We start from the raw sequence: 21420 nt of genomic DNA on the forward strand, positions 1-21420 counted from the left end.
ATTTTTTAGTTAATTCTGTTAATTAAAAATTATAATAAAGGGATATTTGTCATTTTTCAAATCATAGAAAGCAATTTGTATTTTAAATAAATTTTAAGGAGTATATTTATAATTTACTCATTTATAAAATGCCGTCTCAAATCATCCTATTTCATTATATCGAAATGTGTAATGTAAAAATACATCTAACATTCTAAAGCAAACTTTTAAAGTTAATCACAAACACCATCATAGACTGTAACAAACGAAACCGATATCATTTTGAATGGTTTGATGTACAATTGAAGGTAGTACTAACTTTAAAAAAATTAAAAAATTTAAAATTTAAAATTTAAAAAAAAAAAATTTGGAAGACATAAAAAATAAAAAATAAAAATTGGCACAAAGAAAGCTGGGGACATAATTGACATCTTGTTCCCCAAGAAACACAGAAATTGAAAAATAGAATTAATTTTATCAAATATAGTGGGATCTATACTTGAATTGAATCTCAACCATTCATTTTTTTCTTTTTCTTTTTTTGATAAATGATTTTCTTTCCATTTTGTGCGCTACAAGTAAGCTAAAAAGATTTGATTCCACGTATCAGGAATACCGGGCAATCACCAATGAATGCAGTCCGCAAAGCGTAAAGGGTCAGCTTTTTGTGTGAGGATCCTCTAGAGTACCTTCTCTAGAGTGATCTCCTACAGTGAACAATCCAAGGGCTGAGATTCTTCCATGCCAAAACGACGTCGTTTTGGCGTGTAATTTGAAAAAAAAAAAAAAAAAAAAAATTTCAGATTTGTCTCTGTTCTCTTCTTTTTCTTTCCCCATTGAACTACTCACGGATTGAGTTCTTGGAGTTCGCGATGATCAACACAACGTTCCAAACTCTCTAATTGATCTCTTTGGAATTCTCTGCAGCAACGTGGTGTTGTTCTATCTACATTATGTCGCTCACTTTCTCTTCAATTTTCTGGAAAACCAATCATGGGTTGCTCATAGAATTTAGCTATAAAATCTCTAGGATCAAAATCCTAAAAAACCAAAGAAGAAAGTGTAGCAGTGAACCTTTAGAAGCCTTAATTCATGGGTGGTTCAAAGGTCTCAGCAATGTTCTTCATATATTTGATTTTCATGTTAATGGAACGTCGGCAGACATGGAGATCGGCGAAGGAGATTGTTCAGCTCGTCGACGGATCGAAGACGAAGGCAACGTCGGCAGACATGGAGATCGGCGAAGGAGATTGTTCAGATTGTTCAGCTCTTCTCATTTCCTCTCAGCCCTTCTCTCTCTCTTTCTCTTCTCTCAGCCCTTCTCTGTTTTGAAATCTGAGGAATTTTTTTTTTTTTTTTTTTTTTTCAAATTACACGCCAAAACGACGTCGTTTTGGCGAGGAAGAATCTCAGCCCTTGGATTGTTCACTCTAGGAGATCACTCTAGAGAAGGCACTCTAGAGGATCCTCGCGCCAGTTTTTTGCTCATCAGTCAACAATTGGCCTCCCTACTCATTATAGATCGAAGCGTGACCGTCGATTCTGTACTCAGATAACTGAGTTATGTTGATGAATGTCACAGGGAATTTCATTTTCCCAACCACGTTGGACACAATGCTCATTAGGTGGTGTTTGGGAAGTTTGTGTGTTGATTTTTTTTTTTTTTTTTTTTTTCACTAAAAGATAAACTTTTGCAAGAGTAAAAAAATAAATTCAAACAAAATATTATATCCAATTCCATAATCACTTTACCTTTTAAATACTAAAAATATTTCTTCTAATAATATCTTATAACTAAAAAAATTCACATAAAAATTCACGTTCCAAACACCCACAAGTGTTGTTAGAACCAGTCCCCCAGTGGCCTGTCTTCATGATTGGCCTTGTTTCATTGAAGCATTTAATTCCATCTTTTTTGTTCCAATCAGTCTTCACTCCTGAAGAGATTAATGCTTGGGAGCACTAAAAAGAGAGCACTAGGAGAGCACTAATGAGGTGACTCTCTTTTTGATCTGATGGTTGTCTCTTGTATTTTTTTTTTCTTTTATTTTTTACATTTTCTAACTCATTATAGCTATTAGTGATGAGATTTTTTAGTGGTCTCTATCACTGCTGCTCCTGAAGATAAGAGACTTATGCGGTCATTAAATTGTAGTAGGAAAATGTCACATCAGTGTATCTCAAAAAAAATAATTACAGATTAATGAAATTTTTTTATAAATAAATGAAAAATGTTTGGGAGCACTAATTAGTGCTCCCACTAATTAGGTGACAGTGGGTCTCGTCATTAATGATGTGATGTTTTGATCTTGGAGTTGTGTTTTTTTTTTATTTTTTTAATACATTAGTGCTATTAGTGGTGATGTTTTTAGTGGGATGAATCATTGTTGTAAATAAATTTATGAGTTTGCATTTTCTTTTCCTGACACCACTATTCGGTAATAACTCCTATTGTCATCTGGTAAATTACAATTTACCTTTTATGTTTAGCTATAACTCTCATTGTCATCTGGTAAAATTTATTTTTTCTTACTTTAACTTTTTATATTTTAATTTTTTTTTTAAATTGTCTTCTAGTAAAAATTATATAAAAAATAAAACATGGTATTTAGGTAACATAAAAATATTTCTTATATATCTCATTTTGACACAAAGTTAAAGTCTAATATAATAAAATATTTTTTATATTATGTGACAGTTATCATGACATTTTTTATTTAATTTTAAATAAAATTTAATTTTGAAAGTAAAATAAAAAATAAAACTTAAAACATGAAGTGGGCAAGTGGAAAAAAATAAATTTTAAGAGCCAAAGACCTCTTTTGGAAAAGAGGTTAAAGCAATTTTTTAGCTTTCAATCTCTTTTGAGTCACATTATTTATCTACTTTTTTACATGTTTGTTCAAAAAAAAATTTAAAAAGTCAAAAAATTAACTTTTAATCTACTTCCCAAAAAGCCAAATATAAAAGGGACAAAAGTAATTTATTGTAATATGATTTAAATATTTTAATTTTATTTTTAAATTTTATTTTTTTATCTACAAGATAAATTACAAATATTAATTTTTGATCTAAATAAAAGATAAGAGACTTGTCCTTTTTTTTGAACATGAAAATTTTGGGGAGACATCACGACATTTACGGGCCTGATCTTGAAATAATGAATTGACGGTCAGATTTAATCAATCCAAAAGCAGGGATTTATCACCGAGGCATTCAATGGAATTTAACCATGTGCCTTAGAAGAGACTAAGGGCTGTTTTGAGAATTTGGCTAAAAGTTATTTTTTGACTTTTAACTTATTTTGGGTTAAATCATCTTTCTATTTTTTTTTACATATTTAAAAAAAATTAAAAAGTCAATTTTTAATTTACTTTTCAAAACAAACTTAAATAGCTGTTTAAAAAAATATATATATTTGGGATAACTTTTTGATTTTTTATCAAAAAATATGTAATAAAATATTGTAGTAAAATCAAAATGATAATTTTATCCTTTTTGACTTTTTAACTTTTTGAGTAGTTAAATTTAAAAGATAAAATAATAATTTTGTCCTAGTGACTTTTCTCACAAGTTACCATTGAATAGCATAAATTTTTAAATTTTTTTAATAATTTTTTGATTTTTTTAATTTATCTCAAACAAAGCCTTATACCAACCGAAATACAATACAGATCTTAAAAAAAAAAAAAATAAATAAATAAAATAAAATAAAATAAAATTAACTAGACAAAGTCGGCACTTTACGTCCCGAAGAATCCAGCCCAAGAGCAAGAGGGCCGCCTTGCGTGTCTCACGTGGCTGGATCAATCTTAATTTTTTTCTTTTTAAGGTGAAATTATTAGAAGCTTCTATTTTAGAGAGTTGTAATTTATCAAGTCCCATTTTAAAATTAATAGACGTCAAAGTCTTATTTTTTTGGTAATGTGATCCGAAGGATCCAATTATATAATTATGGAATGATTTTTCTGACTAATGTACCTTTTTTTTTGTGATTAAAACGTGTGGGTCATTAATAACGTGGACACCCCTACATACACTACTAAACCAAAAAAAAACTATAATAAGCTTTTTCCAAATGTTACATACACCCACATCATAAAAAAGTTATAGTAAGCTTTTTCCAAATGTTACATACACCTACATCATAAATATTTTCCCAAACGTTACATACACCCACATCATTAAAAAAAACTATAGTAAGCTTTTCCTAAACGTTACATACACCCACATCATAAATGTTACATACACCCACATCATAAATGTTTTCCCAAACGTTACATACACCCACAACATAAAAAAGTTATAGTAAGCTTTTTCCAAACGTTACATACATTCACATCATAAATGTGTTTTTCCCAAACGTTACATACACCCATATCATAAAAAAGCTATAGTAAGCTTTTCTCAAACGTTACATACACTCACATCATAAATGTTTTCCAAACGTTACATATAACCACATCATAAAAAAGTTATAGTAAGCTTTTTCCAAACGTTACATACACCCACATCATAAATGCTACATACACCCACATCATAAATGTGCTTTTCCCAAAAGTTACATACACCCACATCATAAAGAAACTATAATAAGCTTTTTCCAAACGTTACATACACCCACATAATTCAAACATAATATCACCAAACCCAAAATAGTGAGTTCATGGGCAAAACTGTCCACCCCAAATAATGGGACCTTTGGGTGTACAAAATTAAATATGAGACTGATTAGATTACAATCCCACTTTTTAAGATTTATGGGTCAATTTCCCTTTTCTTAATTCGGAAACCCTTTCGTTTTAAATATTTTAAAAAATATTTTATATATTTTTATAGTTTGATGATTAAACAAAATGTAAGTATAATATTATTTAAAGAAAATATTTTTTATTATCATAGTCCCAAAAATGATTTGCCAATAAAAAATTTGTCAGTCAATTTTTGTGAAGTTTAATTTTAAAAATTTTAATTTTAATTTTTGGTCTAGTAGATAAATTATAAATATTAATTTTTGATCTAAGAGACAAGAGAATTGTCCTTAGTTGCCTTCTCTTGCATGTCTCACGTGGCTGGATCAATCTTTAACTTATTATTTTTTAATTTGGGTGACAATATTGCCATCTTGTGTCACCAACCTTTGGTTTTAAATATTCTTTAAAACGAATATTTTATGCATATTTTATAGTTTGGTCATTGAACAAAAAGTAAGTATAATATTATTTAAAGGATTTTTTTTATTATTATCATAGTCGCAAAAATGATTTAGTCAATTTTTGTAAAGTTTACTTTCCTTTCAACAAGTATTAGAATCCACTCATTATTTGATAGAAAGTCATAATGGGCATTTTATTGGACCAGAATTTTGCTTCTGGAAAATTTATCTATTTAAATTATTTATTTACAAAAATAATAATATTTGAGAGTTCTAATTTAAGAGTTTTAAATATGGCTTTTTGCGTTTATATTTTTGCGACTGATTATTTAACCGTCGCAAAAAATCAGTTTTTACATTAAAAAAAAACGCAAAATCATTTAACCCAATCGTGTTCTCCTTAACTTAAATAAAATAAAATAAAATAAAATAAAATCATCTAAAGCTAGACCTATCTCCCCCTTTCACTCTTATTTCCCAAATTTGTCTCCAACGGTGGTGTACCTCATTTCCTGTTGTTGCCTAATCTCTCTCTCTCTCTCTCTCTCTCTCTCTCTCTCAAAATCTCTCTCTCGCTCGACTCTCTCTCGCTTGAATCTCACTGTCCAAATCTCTCTCGCTCGAGTAAATTTGAATCTCGCTTGAATCTCATTCTCAAGATTTGAAGATTTTGATCTATTTGTTGATGAAGATTTGAAGATTTCGATAGGCTGTTGATGAAGATTTCGATCGATTCATAATCGAGATTCATAATTGGTAAGCTACTTTCTGTGTATGAATCCAACTCTCTGTCTCTCTCGGTAATCTAGCGTGTTTGTTTCATGCCTAGTTGCTGAATTTCTGTGTTGGTTTATTCTGAATTTCTGTGTTGATTTCGATCGTTCTTTAATCTGTGTTTTTGATTTATTAAGTGATTCATATTGTTTTTGCTAATTTAAAGTTATACAGATAGATAGAGACATGATTTCGGTGATTGATCTTGTTTTTGCTAATTTGTTGGCTTATTTCTGGTGTTTTACCAGATTCTATGAATGAATATTAATCATAGAATATTAATCAAAAAATGATGAATGAATAGGGACTATAGAACTGTATGTCAGTCGTAATCACTTTTCATCTCTTTAGGTGGTTTCTGGAGCCTTAAGTTGAAAATAATACCAAAACTGCCTCAGGATCAAATAGTCATGAAGGCCTATAAACAAAAAAGAATAGATAGGAGGAAGAAAAATTCCATTAATACCAGTTGTTGCTTATGCTGGCAAGGTCACTTTAAACTGGCAAAGCTGCAAATGGCCGGTGTTTCAAAGAATTGCAGAATCCTAAGAAAAGTTGGATCAAAAGGCAAAAACAGATGAAAAGGTTAACAGTTGTGAAGGGATGGTTATAGAATGAAGAAAAGTCAATGAAGTTACTATAGAATTGGTTATGTTGAAGTAAATTAGTCCACTTTTCTCTGCACATTATAATCAATCTGTCCGATCTACTACTTCGATAACTTTTCAAGGAAAACTTCTCTCTCACACGTTTGTGCGCTCATTTGTTTGTTTTTCATAGTGTTTTGGGGGCTGATATATATATATATATATATATATATATATATATATTGTTGGGGGGGTGGGGGGAAGGGCAGTTTGTGGGGGAAGGGGGTGCTGCAAAACCAATGGGCTACGCATTGGGGGTAGCCCTCTCAAATACGTAAAATTTCTCAAGCATGTTGGAAGCAGGACTCAATCTCAAATCTTTGGATGACTAGGATCATCTTTGGATGATTAGGATCATACTGGATGGCCAACTGTCCTTTACGAAACTTTTCTAATTGTTTCTCAATATTTTGATTATTGTGCTTGGATGCCCCTTGTATACTTACGACCTTTTATGTTTGTATTTATCAATTTTAGGCTAGCAACCTGGAATCCCAGAGATATCATCTGTTTGGGATGAAGATTGGGATAAGTTCAAAGATGAAGGTAGAAGACATTTTTAGTTCTTGACATGAAGCTTCATGAGCTCTTGTATTTTTTTCTTTTCTTTTGAAAATGCCTCTGACTATACTACAAATGCCTCAATCTTTTATTTAATAACGCAAGAGTTGACTGGTAAATCTATGAATTGCATATACATCCTGATGCATTGTCTGTTACTTCCAGGATTTTCATTTGATGTTGCCATGCCGCCCGAAACCAAATCCACTTCTGCCGAGAAAGAAAATTATTCTCCGAATGGTAGTTTGTCCCCTGATTTGATCTCGAGAATATTCAGATAACCATTTCAAAAAGAGCCCCAAAGCAGATGCGGAAACCCATAGGTATGGGGGTTGATTTATATTTTTTTTTTCTCATCACTTCTCATACCTGTATGTTCCTTACATAATTTTGGTGGTTCTAAGTCTTATCCTTTGTGAACAGAAGTTTTGATGAGCCATCTTGGGGTACCTTTGACAATAATGATGATGTAAATTCAGTGTGGGGTTTCAACCCTAGTAATCCCAAGATAAGTTTGGCTATTTTAAATGCACATTTTTGTCCCTCATTATACTTGAGAAACTTGGTAATCAGCAAGTGAAATATTTGGCTCATTTTGGCTGGTCCATAAAACACTTAATAGGGAAGTCCCGTGACACTTGTATCGAAGGCATTTGGCGATGTATCTATTAGCAAACACATGTCATAATGGGGTAAACGAAGGTTGCCTTGTTCTAAATGGTGGAAGGTTATAGAAGATAAGGATTCCTATGTTTTAAGACCCGGGGTAGATTAGTCTGAATATGTGATATAATTTTGGAAGTATAGTCTCATTGGTATAATTTGTGGAGTGGTTGTCTATTGTCTCTCTATGACTTGCCAATCTGGCAATGCAGAGAGGGTGGTGATCTTTCTATCCTAAGACCAATAACATGTTCTCTTTGTTAACCATCAGACCTAGTGGTGGAGGGAGTATGGGCCCAAGAGGGCCACATGCCCCTCCTTTACTTAAAATAGAAAAAGAAAGAAAGAAAGAAAGAAGCAGCATATGGAAATTATGAGCTTGAGAGAGAGAGGTGCAATACTTACAAATTGACAAATTTTACGTTTTATCAATTTGTATATATACATATGGAAATTATTAACACATTATACTAACATATTGTAGGTGTCAGATGCATCTAGTGGGCAACAAGCTTCAAAAGAAAATGAATAGGTATGCATTTCTCTGCGTTAAATGAATTTTTCAGCTTATTATGAATTAGGTTGCCTATTTCTCTGAGAGTCGTTGTTATGGAATTAGCATTTTAAATCAATTCTTTTTGGGTGTATGTATGGCCTCAACATTGTTCAGTAGTTTTTTGTGGTGGCAATTGTGGTATGTATGGCCGTAACTTCCCTCTGCATTGGTGGTGTTCAGGTTCGATCTTTCTTTGTCTCGCAAAGAGATTCATTATGGTGCTCATGCCACATCAGAGCAGGTAATGCAACCTTGCTGTGCAACTATCACATATGAATATCTCTTTGGAATACTTCTCTTTTCCCTTATATTTCTGCTTGTATTTATGATATTTGCTGTGTATGAAGTTCTTGAAGGATATCACTATATTCCCCCATGTATTATGTCGTATTAGGTCAGAAATTTATCCCTAGAGCATATTATATGAACCAATCTGGTACTGCAAATGGGTTTTCTTTAGACTCTGTAATCCGATTCAATTGCAAATAGGTTTTCTTCAGAGACATCATCTTCTTCTCCTTGTCCTTGTACATTCCATTCTCTTCCTCTCTTATCAGGTCCAATCTCTAGGTAATCTCTCTCTCTCTCTCTCTCTCTCTGTGTTATATGTATGTGTGTGTGCTGTTTGTTCAATTTGGATCCCTTATATTGTTCAATTATCAGTGAATTCGTATCTATTTTGAGAATGGGTCTTTTTCTTGGGATAGTGAATAGAAGTATTAATTAAACTATGATTCTAGTGTCTCCTGTTTGTCTGTACTGATTACTGCGATATCTTGCCATTTGAAAACATTGACTTGCTGAATACCAGTTGAATTCATACTTTGTTTAATATGTTTATTATGCTACTCTGCTCATTGGCCTAAACCAATCAAACAATTTCTGAATTATGTTTATTATGACAGCAATGAACTGTTTCTGAATTGTGTCCCAGATTAGATGTTGATGGCACCAGAAAATGACTTTTAGGAAGTAAGACAATTATTTTTAGGCATCCTTATAGTCATTTAATTAGTCATGAGTTAGTGCTGATGGAGACATGGGGTAGCATCTATGCTTAGTTCAAGTTAGACTTCTTTAACGGAGTGCTTAATTGAGGCATGTTTCTTTAAAAGAGAACATCTATGAAGCAGCAACTACATTGTTATTAGAAAAGGGATTCTGGGATAATAAATCTGAAAACCAACTACATTGTTCCATAGATGAAGAGAACAAAACAGTCCATTTGAGCACTGGAGGGAACAGATTGCTTGGAGTTCTATAAGAGTTATAACCAGATCTTTCAAATCATTCCCAAGGGACAGACCAAATTGGTGAAAATTACAATAGAGTATGAGAAACGAAATAAGGATGTCCCTGATCCACAGAAATATCTGAACTACTTGATTAATTTCTTTAAAGATGTTGATTCTAAGCTCTAGTGTTGATGCTTCCTAATTTCATGCTTATGACAGTACAAAAAATTAAGGTTTTAGAGACTAAAATTTAGGGACAAAGTGTGGTTTGTCTGGATCTAACATTTAGAGATTAAAGAAAATAACACTATTTTCACATTCTCAAACATGGCTAAGTGTGGTTTGTCTTGTACTTGATTCGGTTTTGACCATGTGCCTGTAGAATTATATTAAAACCGTGGCAGGTTTTGCACTGCATATCTCGTTGTTAAATTTGCAATAAGAAATATATAGTCTCCTGCTGTTTGAAATCTGGATTGTGACATGTTATCTTTTTTCAATCTAATTGCACTATACTCATAGGAGTGATTAAAATTGATAATTTTTATTTTGGCAGCGTATAATTTTTATCATTAATCCCTGAAATTTTTGTTGCATAGGTGCAATGTGGTGATGTGGAACTTGAAAAGAAAATTGATGAGAAGATTGGCCAGTTCTGGATTGTATTTTTTTCATAAAAGAACTTTTCTCAAGTTTTTAGTTGTAATAACTTTCACATATGGCTCAAATTTTGAGACTCAAATGGAATGTTCAATTAAATTATAATGCTATACTGTCTGAATTCTTGTCATTGCTATTCCTAGAGTGCTTAACACTACACTTTCTTTTCTTTTTTTCTTTTTTTTTTTTGCGACGGTAACAAGATGGCCGTCAAAAATCATGTTAGTGTTTTTTTTTTTGTTTTTTGCGATGGCAAAGTAGCGGTCGCCATAAGTAGTTTAGGCGGTCGCAAATAATTTGCGACCGTTGCTTTGCCGTCGCAAAAAGTATTTGCCACCCCCACATTCGCGACCCCTGTTTGCCGTCGCATGGGCTGTCGCAAAAAGTCTTTTGCGACTGTTTTTTATTATTTGCAACGGTTTATAGCGGTCGCAAAAAGTATTTTTTTTAGTAGTGATGTGGAGAGTAATCATATGAAGGTGGAGCTCACACTTCTCTCTCTATCTTTCTCTACTCTTTCTCTCATTTCACTAGAGCTCTCAAATTAAAGTTATGTATCATTACTATTACAAAAATACCACTACCAGATTATTATGATAATAAATTTTGTATAAAATTTTGTTAGGAGAGAGAGAGAGACAGAGAGAGAGACCTTGTGTGAGTAGGGGACATAGTAGTGAAGAACACACACAGTTTTGTTAGGATCAATGTTTGAATCAATCCAGTTAACCCATGTCTTCAATCCAATTTTATTAGCAATTGGTGTATCCAACTCTTCTGCCCCTTCTTCCCCATTTCCAAATGATCCCCATCTGTGTGTTCAATCAGACGTTTTTCATTGTGATCGAGATTCATTTTAAATGTGAGTCTCCCAATACATAAGTTAAATATGAACCGTAAAAAATTTTATGATGAGAGAAAACTACAGAGAGTTGACCTTGAGACCACTCATTCACCAAACATAAGTATTGAATGCCAAGATATTCACACCTACCCAGAATTTAGCATGCTTGGAAGCTGAATCCACTCTCAATATCCTATTCTTTGGATCTGCTATTATTGGGTTATCTGAATTTGACTCCACTAGAAATGGAGTCCAATAGAACTCTATTGTTGCATTGTATTCCTGATTAATCATACATGCAAGAATTTCATATGAGATCCCATGAGAAAAATAAAAATAAAAATTGATAAATTTGAGATTTAACACCTAGATAAATTGTTTTTCTTTTCTTCAAAAAAATGAACATTAGTTTGATAAAAAAAAATAAAAAGCACTTTTGATTTTCGGATGATTTTCTCTTTTTAGGGGCAAAATTGTGCAACTAAACAAAAACAAGAGTGTGAGCCTCACATTTTTGTGGGCTTTCCCACCTTATTTTTGTTCTCTACATTTCATTATTATATCATACAAGCATCACTTACAAGAACTTTGAATTATCAAATTAATCATGTATAAAAGGGTGGATCTCTTACGTCAATTAAATCCATATAATTTCAATTGTAACAATTTTACTTTTTAATTTGTTCCATTGCATCAATTCAGTATAGTCGATAATTTTTGCTAAGAAAGAGGACATATATTAAGGGCAAAATAATCTATTTAAAACAAATAGACCATTTTAAGCAGAATATTAACCCCTCAATGACTTTGACACAAGTGAATGGACTGTTTTGCCATTGATTTCAATCTAATGTCTAAATGACCTTCTCAATTTGACCTAAATTAACAAAATATGGGGGGAAAAAAAAAATCAAAGTAAAATTGATACAATTAGAAGTACAAAGTGCAAAATTTCTTGAACTTAAAATGTTTGGAGAGGTCACATTTTAAACAAAAAGTCAAAAAGTTACATTAAAAATGCTAATTTCCAAAACGACCCCAAAATTCAAATGAAGTGTTAAGTTTAAGCCTTTTTTATGGGTGTTTGTTAGAAGTCATTATTGTCAAATATCATTTTTTTAACAGTCCTTGAGATGTGAAGTAATTGTTACCTTGGCTTGGAAGACTGCATGAGAGTGGTCTCGTCGCGTGGACTTGTGTTTTTCAGGTATAATGGATTCAACAAGGCAAACTCACGATTCCCACTGATTTCTTTGTAATGAATCTCCTACAAACACTAGTCTCTTTCCCCGAAGCTTTTCAAGTGCAATTTTAGGATTAAACCTAAATCACATGACAAATGTTGAGTTAATCAATAAAATGCCAGTCAGAATCCGTTTAATTTTTAAGAGAGTTATGTTTAGGTACTAATAGGTGGATTTATTGTCCAATAAATCTTATGAGAATTAATAATTTTTTTTATCAAATACTATTAAAAAACATCTCTAATTATTAATTTTTAGCAACATATTGAAAATTTTATCACAAAAAGTGTTACTAATTATAAATTTTAGCGACAATTGAAAAAAATCGTCATAAAAAAGTCGCTAACTTTTAACTTTCAGCAACAGTTTCAAAAATTCGCCATAGAAAACTATCACTAATTGTTAATTTTTAACGATATGTAAAAAATTATCATAAAAATTAATTTTTGGCGACGATTATTAAGACCTATTAGTAATTTACCTTAATTTGTATCAAAACAAGAAGTCTATAAATGCACATAGAAAATAAATAGATTAGATAATATTTTTGAAAAGCAGACTCCAATAATAAATTTGGTAAAATCTTGTACATCTATGTGTTTTTTGTGTTCAAGTTTATTTCTGTACTCTTTGCATTATTTTCAAAAATATCATGAATAAACTATGCATCTCAAAAATAAAATATACGATGTAAATTCAAAATTGATATCGTGGGGAATGCTTTGGTCCTTGCACATGCTTTAGTGTATGTGTCAATCCACTTGGGTTACTGTTTATTTATTCGAGTAATGTTAGGGACTCTAAAATTTTTAGTAAATTTTTTTATCAAATGTCTCACATAGATATAGAACTTAAATGGTATGAGTCTCACACCCATGTGAGATATTCGATAGAAAATTTGATAAAACTTTTAGCGTCTCTAACATTCTATTTATTAATGTACTTTTATTGTATTATCTAGTACTCATTTGTTATTACATTAATATTTTTTTTTTCTTTTTTTTCCTGTTGGAAGAAAATTATATATATGTTTCAGACATGTTTATGTTTTGCTTAAGTTTTAGAATAGATGCATAGTATTGGTCTACAAAATACCAATGTCGCATTATTTTGATTTTAAATTTTGTAAAATTATTCTATTAGTCCAAATTATTTGTCTGATACAGGAAAAAAATGAAAAATGATACATTCTCGTATAGAAATTTTAACCTTTTTTTTTTACCAATTAAAAGATCTCATTAAGTACTTTTAATTTATAAAAAAAAAATTCGAACAAAAACATATTATTTTAAAATTTTATTTTTTGTGTCAAACAGATAATTTGAGACCGAGATGGAGGTAGTTATGAGAACATGATTTTTTAACTTTTTTTTAGAAAAAACATAAGGAGAGAGAACAATAGGACGAGGACTTCTCAAGTCATCCATCCTAATATTACTCTCTCGCTCAAACATGCTTGTGGGGACATAATTTTTGAATGACAACACGTGATCGAGATGTCACCGAAGTGCCAGCTGAGGTGTCACATGTCCTAATCATGTCGTCGAAATGATCTCGGTTAGGCCGAGATTATCTGCGAAGATTCCATTGTGACGCCCCAAATTTTTTTGAAATATTAAGGGAAATTAAATAAACAAAATGACTTAATAAACCAAAAGTTGACATCTTAATAGGGTAATCCAACTCTCGTACATAACCAAATGTCCAAATAACAATAGATAAAAACTTAAAATTATCCAAATACAACATCAAATGAAATTATAAAGTCCTTAATAGCTATTATATAAAATAATATAATTTATTCGGCTCTACTCGGGGTTTCAGGTCAGCCAAGGCTCTACGTTAGCGTCGACTCCATTTCAGCTTCAATTATTTTCTCGCCAAGACCTGGCATAAAACGCCAAGGCAACAAAAATATATGCCATGAGTTTTGCAACACAGTAAAAAAACATAACCAACCTGCCATTTTTTTTAAGAGAAAAATAATGAGATTATAAACACGAGATAATAATATAATTGTAAACATGAATTACAACCATTAAAATAATTTCAATAATTTTAATAAATTAGGTGACACTCGAAATCTCACCAAAGAGATTGAACTTACCAACCACTAAGTATGACAACGGTTAATTTGAAATTCTCCCTTAGTCAAATATTTTAGTATTACCAACAGTAACTACCAGGGATGCCTACATCCGAAGTTATATACCCAAGTAGTAGCATCCGTGGTTTGCCCCAAGGAAACGGTGTGCCAAGGGTACGTAACCTCCCTGTGTGCCACCGGCACATCCACCCTTATTCCAAAACCAAATACCGAAAAAGGTTCAAATAAGTCCCGTGCCATCTTAGAGTTTCGCAACACAATTTACTTGAGAATTCTCAAAATCAGGGCTCACCCTGAACAACCGGTATTAACCGTCAATCCCTTGATTTCATACATTCTTTAAAACCAAGACTCACTCTAAAAACTGGTATTAACCGTCAATTGTTAACTTTGTATATGCCTTTAATCCTTTCAGTTAATTTTGATATTAATCACAAATAATTCTAATTTTTAATCACAAATGATGTTATATCAACTCATTAAAATTCCTAATATAAAATATTACGCATGTCACACAATAATAAATAAATGTACAACATTTAAATAAACAATTTATTTAAACCATGGTATGAAATAATAATTTGGATACAAAGAAAATAAACCAAAGTGACACACGTGCATGGATTTTTAATTTACAAGATTAGACTACCACAATATTAAATAAACCACAATACACCCATACATGGATTACTAATTTACTATATTTGATGGATTGGACCAACACAATAACTGATTTTTATCCAAATAAATAATTGAAGTGATGATCTTAAACCTGTCTAGAAATTTTCAGGTTATACTTTAGGTAATAAAAATTATAAATAAATTATTTATACAGTTCTAAAATTTGTGAAAATGTACAGAATATTCAATAAATATGTTTGGGTCATTTTTCAGAAATAAATTCCCAAAAATAAGTTATAAATAATTCTGTAAAATTTCCAGAAATTTTATGACACAGATTTATCACATTTTCTTAAATTAATTTCATACTTAAATTTATAAATCAAATCCATAATCTAAAAATTTAGTATCAAATTAGACTTCTTAAATTTCATATTTTAGTTAGAAATTACTAGATTTGGCTTAATATAGAATTTTTAGTAAGTTTTTAAACATATAGTAAAATCTGTCTTACCGTAGCAGATTTAATTATAAATTTGTATAAATTCGTACCAAGCTCAATAATTGTGAAAAAATTCCTGGATGAACTAGACATCATTCTTAACAACTTTGTAGAAGAAATCATTTCAAAATTTTGAGCATAAAATTGTCTAAAAATTCGTACAAGTTTCTGGCAGATTGAAGAGTTATATAATCAAACCAAATAAAATTTTTAATCATCTCTTTAATGGCACAAACTACACATGCAAGTCTAATTCCAAGATTATATCATGATTTTAAGGCTACTAATAAAGAAATGACCTTCAAATATTTAACATACCAATCACAAATTTACATACAACTATAAACAAAATTTTATCTAAAGTTTTAGCTATGTTAACATATGAACACAAATTTAAAAATTTAACAATTAAAAAGAATGAGACTGTTATGAGAGTTTTCTTACTATGTTAGGTTGCTAACGATTTATCGTCTGAATTTGATTTATGATTCTGATCGTAAGATATGATCGTCCTGGCTCCATGATCGTCTTGCTAAAATCACACATCAATCGAACGCGATCTCACCATTGATCTGCCATTGGATTCTGTTAGAACTTTTAGTTGTTGATCATCATCTTAGACTCAGAATTTGCAAGATCTAACCCCAAAAATGGATTCTACACGTCAAAAAACCTAAGGGTGGTCATCCCCAAAGTCATAGGACCACTCGATTAACCTAAATGTGCTAGGATGCACCGTAGCACCATGAGCCGAGAAACACTAGATAAAATTTAAGTTCGTCTTCCCCAACAACCACAACATGCACGACAGAGAGACCCAGAAATTTAGTTTCAATGTCCCCAGTTCAAATACTTGTATCTTCTTTATCGTAATTTCGTTTTATCTTATTTTTCTATCATTGGATTCACCTCACGGCCTAGTTTTTGGTTCACTACTCATGCGCATTGTTCCATCTCTTTTTGCATGCCGTCGGATCTCTAAAATTTGACGAAAAATTAGATTTTTTTTCCTACCATCTCGGACATTTCTTCGAACCATCTTTCGGACTCCATAACTTTCTTAATTCTTAACGGTTTTACTTCATTCTTTCGCCAATCTCTTCAACTTACTCCGTACTTCATCTTACATGACCTATTTTTCTCAATTCTTCCCGAAATGGATGATTTTGGCATGCCGAAAGTAAGCCGAAAACCAACTTTTGAAATTCAAAGTAAACTTCTCTAACTTTGTTTCTTTCTCCTCCATCTTCTTTCTTTTTCTCTTTCTTCACCTACAACACTTTGTGAATGGTGGTTCTAGACGATAATGGAAATAGGTGATGGTGGTGGTGGCGGTCCGACGGTGCGCCAATGGTGGTGAAGTTCGCAGGTTGGTGTTTCGGATGGTGATAGTATGGGTTGAGGCCATGGCTATGGAGGTCGGGGGAGGAGGAAAAACATAGATAAAGAAGGAGAAAGAGAGTTTTGAGAATGAGAGGTTGAGGGAGAGGGAACCGAGAGAGATGAAACTGGAAGTGAAGAGAGGTGAAGAAGACTTGGGCTCAATTTATGGGCAAAATGAGGTAGATGAAAAGAAATAAAAAAAATGAGAAATTGAACACCTGGTGGTATGGAATAGCATGTTCACCACGTTTTCTTTTGTTATAGAGAATGATAGCATGTGGAAGGTAGGAGGTGAGAAAACATGGAGACCAAACCCATGGTTTTTTATTGGGTTTTTGTACAGAAAATATTATGTTCTAGTATAATTTGATTACAAAAAAATATAAAAATATCATAAGATTCAGAAATTAATATTGAGTAATAATATAAAGTCAAAAAAATATTTTATTTTATTTTATTTTGAATAAATGTTCAGTATAAAAATATACAGACTATTAAATTCAAAATATTGTGAATAATTATTTAAGAAAATTAAAAATATGTATTATTTTTATTATATAAAAATACGGGTTTCACAACTGGAATCCGGGATAAGCAGATAAGAGACAAGAGTCCTAGAATGAGAGATGACTTCAGTTTGGATAAAGATAAGACTCTTAGAGAGTTTATCCCAATCCTACTGGGAGTCCAAGATTAGCAGTAATCCTAAGTCCATTGAAGCTAGGCTTCTATTGGGATTAGGTAAGTGTTGGCTATAAAAGAGAGGCACCCTATGGGTCTAAGGTATGCTTTTTATATTCTGAATAGTGAGTTAAGTACTAATTGCTATCTTTGAGAGATAACTGACTTGATCGTCGGATTGCCCTCGGGTGGACGAACCACCGCTAGAATTTCTTTTTTCGTGACAGGTCATTCGGGCTTAATCTATTCTGCTAGTGTTCTCCAGCTGAGTGCTTGATTGGCAGTGTGGTCGAAAATTGACACACACAATTTGGCGCCGTCTGTGAGAAAAAAAAAAGGAGAATAGATGGCCAACGACGGACATAAAGAGAAGGTTGGGGATGACACCCCTACTGGGAGTGGGAAACATATTGACTTTGACGTCAAAGAAGATAACTGCAATAAAGAGACTCATGATAAGAATCACATAGAAAAGGACGTCGGCTAGGAGGGTGACTTGCCAAAGAAATCAGACCGAAGCGGGTATTATAACGAGTACGACCTCTAGGTATAGAAAAATAGATGCCTGTGGAGGGACGACGAGATGAAGGGAATGACGGACAAATTGGTGGACCTACAAACGGTCGTCAATTTCACGATGCAGAATAACGTCATACAGCCATCGTTTCCGTTACAAGATACGCCGATTCCAGCAGCCAAGAAAGGTGCCCAGAAAAGGGGGCAGAACACAGTTCCTGCAGTCCCTCAGCACGACAGGGCAAAGGGGCATTCTCACTGGCCTTCACGGGAGGTCGGGCATGGAGAATCAAAGAGGGCTAGAGAATGATGTTTGGGAGTTGGAATTTACAAGCTAAGGTTGGTTTAACACTTGTTGAAATTTTAAAAATTTATAAGTTGAAGTTAAACCGAGGTCATGTTTAGCACTTGTTGAAATTTTAAAAATTTACAAGTTGAAGTTAAACCGAGGTCATGTTTAACACTTGTTGAAATTTTAAAAATTTACAAGTTGAAGTTAAACAGAGGTCATGTTTAACACTTGTTGAAATTTAAGAAAAATTTACAAGTTGAAGTTAAACCGAGGTCATGTTTAACACTTATTGAAATTTTAAAGAAAAATTTAGATGTTGAAATTAAACCGGAGTCATGATTAATGGAAGGAACGATATAGGTTCCATCACCTCAGGATGCCGAGGTAATAGAACCTATGGGGCGGTTGTGGGGACATAATTTTTGAATGACAACACGTGGCCGAGGTGTCACCGAAGTACCAGTCGAGGTGCCACGTGTCCTGGTCATGACGCTGAGATGATCTCGGCTAGGTTGAGGTTATTTGCGAAGATACCGGAATCCAGGATAAGCGGATAAGGGACAAGAGTCCTAGAATGAGAGATGACTTCAGTTTGGATAAAAATAAGACTCTTAGAGAGTTTATCCCAATTCTACATGGAGTCCAAGATTAGCAGTAATCCTAAGTCCAATGAAGCTAGGCTTCTATTAGGATTAGGTAAGTGTTGGGTATAAAAGAGAGGCACTCCATGGGTGTAAGGTATGTTTTTTATATTCTGAATAGTGAGTTAAGCACTAATTGCTATCTTTGAGAGATAACTGATTTGATCGTCGGAGTGCCCCTTGGTGGACGAACCACCGCTAGAATCTCTTCTTTTTGTGACAGATCGTTCGGATTTAATCTATTCTGTCAGTGTTCTCCAGCTGAGTACTTGATTGGCAGTGTAATCGGAAATTAACACACACAATACTTAATTGAAAAGTTTTGATAAGATCCGATGTATTAGTTCTTTCCATATATGAATTTTGCATACCTAGGCAAGATGCAGTCATCAGGCTGCCATCCCCAGTGAAGGTAATCAGAATCATTATCAGGGCGTCCATTCTTAACACGAGAATTGCCTATCAACGTGTGGGCAACTCTTATCTGTGTACAATGGTTTAAGTGAAATGTTGAAGACCCACTTTCCATGAGCTAGGCTGCACTCATTGGGGTTGAAGTCAAACCTGTCATCTACTTCAGACTTCACTATCTCTTCCTCCTCTGTACTTCTTTCATCTGTTGTTTCAACATTTCCATCACAACACGACACAAACATCTTTCACTCACTATCATTAATCTTATTCATCAGTAGTAGCTACAAAAACACAAACTCAATTGCTATATATTATTTATACTGGGTTGGTATAGAAATGTAATTTTTAAATTTTTTACGCAAAATGTTTGTGAAAAAAAGACGAGTTAATGTGTTGACTTTTTGGTTAAAAACTGCTCTTCCCAAACATCCCCTATATCTATCTATCTATCTTCTATACTAATATAAATAGAAGTCTATCTATCTATCTATTTATCTTCTATACTAATATAAATAGAAGTCTTTTCGTGGAGTTTATGTTTCATATTTTGTGTTTTTTTAAAATACCCCTATATATGAGTTTTTGAATTCAATTTTTTTTTTTCAAATCTCTCAATTTTAAATTTTTTCAAATTAATTTTAATTTTCAAATTTTGAATTCTATCATACAGTTTAAAATCTTGGCCATGTTTGGTTTGTTTTTCAGAAAAAAATAAATAAAAAATAAAAATTAATTTGATAAAAATAAATATCAAAAAAATAGTTTTAAAATTTTAAAAATATTTCAAGCGTCTCAAAAGATAAAATTATAGAAATATAATAAGTGATTTTGATTTTTTTTATTTATTTCACCAAATTAATTTTTAATATTTTAGAAAAAAAATTTGAATGAAATTTTTGAAAACCAATCCAAACAAAATGATCATATGCACATCCATCACGTGTACCGCCACTTCTAATTTTATATTATATAAAGTCGATACTTCTCTTGGTGCGACTTGTCATCTTTTTTAATTTCTGAAATGCCCCCCAAACATGATAATTACTCTAAGTTGCCTCAATTCTTTTAGATCTAATTATTTCAAATAACTGTTGTATGTGCCTACCTCTAATAATATATATATATATATATATATACACATACTATTATATAAAACCAACTAACTCGCTCAAATGTTCTGTGAACAAGATAATGAAGTTGTGTAAACATCTACTGTCAAAACTATACAGGTAAAAGTCAATTTTTACATTTGTTTCAGCTACTCTCATATGTAATTGTTTAGCAAACAAAAATGTTAGAGATCCAAGTATTTTACCAAAACAATTACCAAACATTCATTTGAGTGTAGACTCCACACACAAGTGAGACTCATGTGAGTATTTAATAAAAGGGTATATTACACTTACACTCCCTAAAGTTTGACTTTAATACATATCACCTATGACGTTTGGAAAATTACACTGACTCCCCTGTCATTGTAATTATTTAGACGAAATGAAAATATTGAATTCATGCATTCTCTCTTTTTTTTGCTTTGCTTTACTTTCTCTTTTTTTTCCGCATTTCCTCTACTCTTTTTTTAAATGTAATTTCTTTTGTTTTTCTACTGGGAGTTGTTACCTTTTATATAAGTAGGAGGTTTGTGAAATGAGACTATTAACTATAAGAGTGGGTAGGGCTGTTCAAAAATCCTTTCAAACCGGTAATCCGGACCGAACCAAACCGAATCGTACGGTTTGGTTTGGTTTTATTAAGAATTGGTTCGGTTTCGGATTAAGAAATATGAAAACCGTAAAAACGGTTCGGTTAATGAATTTTATGAAAAAACCGCGGTTCGAACAGAACCGAACTGAATTTTAAAAGATATATATATATATATATAATATCAAGTTTTATTTTTATTAATTGGTTTTTTATAATTTTAATGATATTAGGATGGTATAGA

General features: G+C 32.1%; 1 pseudogene; it reads right to left on the reverse strand.

Moving 5' to 3' along the window:
* Window positions 1-551: 551 nt before the first annotated feature.
* Window positions 552-19832, reverse strand: LOC114278147 (protein trichome birefringence-like 3; annotated as a pseudogene).
* Between the last annotated feature and the right edge of the window lie 1588 nt (window positions 19833-21420).

This window comes from Camellia sinensis, chromosome 3, assembly GCF_055761805.1.
Source record: "Camellia sinensis isolate YWXY chromosome 3, ASM5576180v1, whole genome shotgun sequence".
In the NCBI taxonomy this organism is placed as follows: domain Eukaryota; kingdom Viridiplantae; phylum Streptophyta; class Magnoliopsida; order Ericales; family Theaceae; genus Camellia; species Camellia sinensis.